Genomic DNA, 6000 nt, shown 5'->3' on the forward strand with positions numbered 1-6000 from the left:
GATCATGAAACGTCTAGGATGCCCCCCAAAATTCCTCAGCATGGTCATCCAACTACATGAGGAACAGCGTGGACAGGTCAGACACAGCAACGACCTTTCGGAGCCCTTCCCAATTGGAAATGGAGTGAAACAAGGTTGTGTCCTCGCGCCGACCCTCTTCACGATCTTCTTCAGCATGATGCTGCAACAGGCCACTGAAGATCTTGGCGACGACGACGGTATCTTCATCAGATACCGCACTGATGGCAGCCTATTCAACCTGAGGCGGCTACAGGCCCACACCAAGACACTGGAGCAACTCATCAGAGAGCTTCTGTTTGCCGACGATGCTGCCCTCGTTGCCCATACAGAAGCGGCCCTGCAGCGTATAACGTCCTGCTTCGCAGAGGCTGCGCAGCTCTTCGGCCTAGAAGTCAGTCTGAAAAAGACGGAAGTTCTCCACCAGCCTGCCCCACGGGAAGAATTCCACGCTCCTCACATCAACATCGGTGAGACAGAGCTGAAGTCGGTCCACCAGTTCAGCTACCTAGGCTGCACCATCTCGTCTGACGCCAAGATCGACAAGGAGATCGACAACAGACTTGCAAAGGCAAACAGCGCATTCGGCAGGCTGTACAAGAGAGTGTGGAACAACAAACACCTGAAGAAAGACACAAAGATCAGCGTGTACAGAGCTGTTGTACTGCCCACCCTGTTGTATGGCTCCGAAACCTGGGTCACCTACCGGCACCACATACGACTGCTTGATCGCTTTCACCAGCGCTGCCTTCGCACCATCCTCAGCATCCACTGGAGTGACTACATCACAAATGTCGAGGTCCTGGAGCAGGCAAAGACTATCAGCATCGAGGCAGTGCTGCTAAAGACCCAGCTACGTTGGGCAGGGCACGTGTCCAGGATGGAGGACCACCGCCTGCCCAAGATCGCGCTGTATGGCGAACTGTCCACTGGCCACCGTGACAGAGGAGCACCCAAGAAGAGATACAAAGACTCCTTGAAGAAAGCTCTCGGTGCCTGTCACATTGACCATCGCCAGTGGTCCGCAGTAGCCGCTGATCGAGAGACCTGGCGACGCACCATCCACCAAGCTGTCTCCTCCTTCGAAAACAACCGCAGGGCCAGCCTTGAGGACAAACGCAGAAGGAGGAAGAACCACGACGCTGCAGCCGCGAACCCAGACCAGACTTTCCCTTGCAACCGCTGTGGCCGACTCTGCTTTTCCCGCATTGGCCTTGTCAGCCATGAGCGTGCCTGCATCAGACGTGGACAACGCCCTTCCTAGATCTTCGTCAGCGAAGCCAGGCCATGAATGAATTATATATATATATATATATATATATATATATATATATATATATATATATATATATATATATATATATATATATATATATATATATATATGTGTGTGTGTGTGTGTGTGTGTGTGTGTGTGTGTGTGTGTGTGTGTGTGTATGTGTGTAATCAATGAAAAATCACAACATCACAACAACAGTCCTACGAAATCAATGAAAAATTATATGTATACACATTCATATATCAACATTTTTTGTTTCTGATAATGATATATTGGAGTTATTCATACGACGAATATAATAGAGATGGGTAGGGGTGATTTATTCACATCAAGAGTTAAGCCTCTCATGAAAGGATGTACATGAACTTATTAAAACAATATGTCAAACTAAGGTACAACCCAGCACATTTTATCAGTTTGGTTGGGGGGAAAAAAAGAGTGCATTCAAAGGGTTGTCCCTCACACTACACAGTCTCTGAGTTGACCGCCTCGTCCGACGTACACATATGTATGACAGAGGTTGAAGAAAAAGGGAAAAAAGAGGAAAATACATCAAGCTGAATTAGAAACAGAAAAGCAACCAAACACAGCACTTGATATTTATCATGCAATAAAAAAAAAGAGAACTATAACAACATACATATAAAAAAAACAGCACAATTTCAGAATAAGCACTACTGGAATTTATAACTAAAATAGCAGGTTCAGTGCAAAAACGGAACATTCTAGCATGCAGTTCTTGTAAATTAAAATGAACAGCAAGAAACATCATTCCGAAGAACTGACTCAAATTTAATCATATTTTTTCAAATTTGTAGGCTCAAAAAGTAAAACCAAAGATTTGAACAAATATGCTTCCGTTTTTAGAATACAATCTCATTCGTTTGTATCTAATTCTTTTACAGTACAAAACTCAAAATGATACAGCAAAAGTAAATAAGCATAAATGATGACATGAAAACTGTAAAGAATGATGGACTTATTGTAGTTGAATTTGCAGTAGGTTAGGTTAACAGTCCTTTAACTCCTGTATCACTTCACACAACAACGTTTATGTTTATAAGGAATATAAATGATTAATTGATAATTTGTAGCACATTAGTCACTTGATATTTTTCCATTTCATTCTAAGTTGTAATTTGAATACAGATACTCAGTAATGTTCACTTCATGAGTGAGTTGTCCATTCCTGTCCACCCATCAACGTCATAAACAGCAAAACACCAAAACACTTCAACAGTCCGAGGAATTCAAGAAATCCGGGAAGAGTCAGTCAATTTCATGTGCCGTCCACTTGCGTCCACTGACCAACATCACAAAGAGCACATCACCTCAACAGTCCGTGCTCATTGATCAACCTCACAAAGAGCTGTTCACTGATCAACCTCACAAAGAACTATTCACTGATCAACCTCACAAAGAGCTGTTCACTGATCAACCTCACAAAGAACTATTCACTGATCAACCTCACAAAGAGCTGTTCACTGATCAACCTCACAAAGAGCTGTTCACTGATCAACCTCACAAAGAGCTGTTCACTGATCAACCTCACAAAGAACTATTCACTGATCAACCTCACAAAGAGCTGTTCACTGATCAACCTCACAAAGAGCTGTTCACTGATCAACCTCACAAAAAGCACATCACCACAACAGTGCATGTTCACTGATCAACTTCACAAAGAGCTGTTCACTGATCAACCTCACAAAGAGCTGTTCACTGATCAACCTCACAAAAAGCACATCACCACAACAGTGCATGTTCACTGATCAACTTCACAAAGAGCTGTTCACTGATCAACCTCACAAAGAGCTGTTCACTTATCAACATCACAAAGCGGAGATCAACACAACAGTCCATGTTCACTGATCAACATCACAAAGAACACATCACCACAACAGTCCATGTTCACTGATCAACATCACAAAGAACACATCACCACAACAGTCCATGTTCACTGATCAACATCACAAAGAACACATCACCACAACAGTCCATGTTCACTGATCAACATCACAAAGAACACATCACCACAACAGACCATGTTCACTGATCAACATCACAAAGAACACATCACCACAACAGACCATGTTCACTGATCAACATCACAAAGAACACATCACAACAACAGACCATGTTCACTGATCAACATCACAAAGAACACATCACCACAACAGACCATGTTCACTGATCAACATCACAAAGAACACATCACCACAACAGTCCATGTTCACTGATCAACCTCACAAAGAACACATCACCACAACAGACCATGTTCACTGATCAACATCACAAAGAACACATCACCACAACAGTCCATGTTCACTGATCAACATCACAAAGAACACATCACCACAACAGTCCATGTTCACTGATCAACCTCACAAAGAACACATCACCACAACAGTCCATGTTCACTGATCAACATCACAAAGAACACATCACCACAACAGTCCATGTTCACTGATCAACATCACAAAGAACACATCAACACAACAGTCCATGTTCACTGATCAACATCACAAAGAACACATCACCACAACAGTCCATGTTCACTGATCAACATCACAAAGAACACATCACCACAACAGACCATGTTCACTGATCAACATCACAAAGAACACATCACCACAACAGACCATGTTCACTGATCAACATCACAAAGAACACATCACCACAACAGTCCATGTTCACTGATCAACATCACAAAGAACACATCACCACAACAGTCCATGTTCACTGATCAACATCACAAAGAACACATCACCACAACAGTCCATGTTCACTGATCAACATCACAAAGAACACATCACCACAACAGTCCATGTTCACTGATCAACCTCACAAAGAACACATCACCACAACAGTCCATGTTCACTGATCAACATCACAAAGAACACATCACCACAACAGTCCATGTTCACTGATCAACATCACAAAGAACACATCACCACAACAGTCCATGTTCACTGATCAACCTCACAAAGAACACATCACCACAACAGTCCATGTTCACTGATCAACCTCACAAAGAACACATCACCACAACAGTCCATGTTCACTGATCAACCTCACAAAGAACACATCACCACAACAGACCATGTTCACTGATCAACATCACAAAGAACACATCACCACAACAGTCCATGTTCACTGATCAACCTCACAAAGAACACATCACCACAACAGTCCATGTTCACTGATCAACCTCACAAAGAACACATCACCACAACAGTCCATGTTCACTGATCAACATCACAAAGAACACATCACAACAACAGTCCATGTTCACTGATCAACATCACAAAGAACACATCACCACAACAGACCATGTTCACTGATCAACATCACAAAGAACACATCAACACAACAGTCCATGTTCACTGATCAACATCACAAAGAACACATCAACACAACAGTCCATGTTCACTGATCAACATCACAAAGAACACATCACCACAACAGTCCATGTTCACTGATCAACCTCACAAAGAACACATCACCACAACAGTCCATGTTCACTGATCAACCTCACAAAGAACACATCAACACAACAGTCCATGTTCACTGATCAACCTCACAAAGAACACATCACCACAACAGTCCATGTTCACTGATCAACCTCACAAAGAACACATCACCACAACAGACCATGTTCACTGATCAACATCACAAAGAACACATCACCACAACAGTCCATGTTCACTGATCAACCTCACAAAGAACACATCACCACAACAGTCCATGTTCACTGATCAACCTCACAAAGAACACATCAACACAACAGTCCATGTTCACTGATCAACCTCACAAAGAACACATCACCACAACAGTCCATGTTCACTGATCAACCTCACAAAGAACACATCACCACAACAGTCCATGTTCACTGATCAACATCACAAAGAAAACATCACCACAACAGTCCATGTTCACTGATCAACCTCACAAAGAACACATCACCACAACAGTCCATGTTCACTGATCAACATCACAAAGAACACATCACCACAACAGTCCATGTTCACTGATCAACATCACAAAGAACACATCACCACAACAGTCCATGTTCACTGATCAACATCACAAAGAACACATCAACACAACAGTCCATGTTCACTGATCAACCTCACAAAGAACACATCACCACAACAGTCCATGTTCACTGATCAACATCACAAAGAGGACATCACCACAACAGTCCATGTTCACTGATCAACCTCACAAAGAGGACATCACAACAACAGTCCATGTTCACTGATCAACATCACAAAGAACACATCACCACAACAGTCCATGTTCACTGATCAACATCACAAAGAACACATCACCACAACAGACCATGTTCACTGATCAACATCACAAAGAACACATCACCACAACAGTCCATGTTCACTGATCAACCTCACAAAGAGGACATCACCACAACAGTCCATGTTCACTGATCAACATCACAAAGAGGACATCACCACAACAGTCCGACGACATCCAAAAGAAGAGTTAAGTCCTGACATCTACAATGCACAAATGCATCTGATATCACTATTATACACACATATATACTCAATATCAGAAAAGGATTTAAATACTTTGCATCAAAACTGCACACCACTGTTAAAAAAATATGTAAGTTTCACACACAGAGATGTATTTTACACAAAAGTTAATTCAACACAACTATTTATACCATATAAGGGTGACAC

Source organism: Babylonia areolata, chromosome 34 (genome assembly GCF_041734735.1).
Source record: "Babylonia areolata isolate BAREFJ2019XMU chromosome 34, ASM4173473v1, whole genome shotgun sequence".
Classification (NCBI taxonomy): Eukaryota; Metazoa; Mollusca; class Gastropoda; order Neogastropoda; family Buccinidae; genus Babylonia; species Babylonia areolata.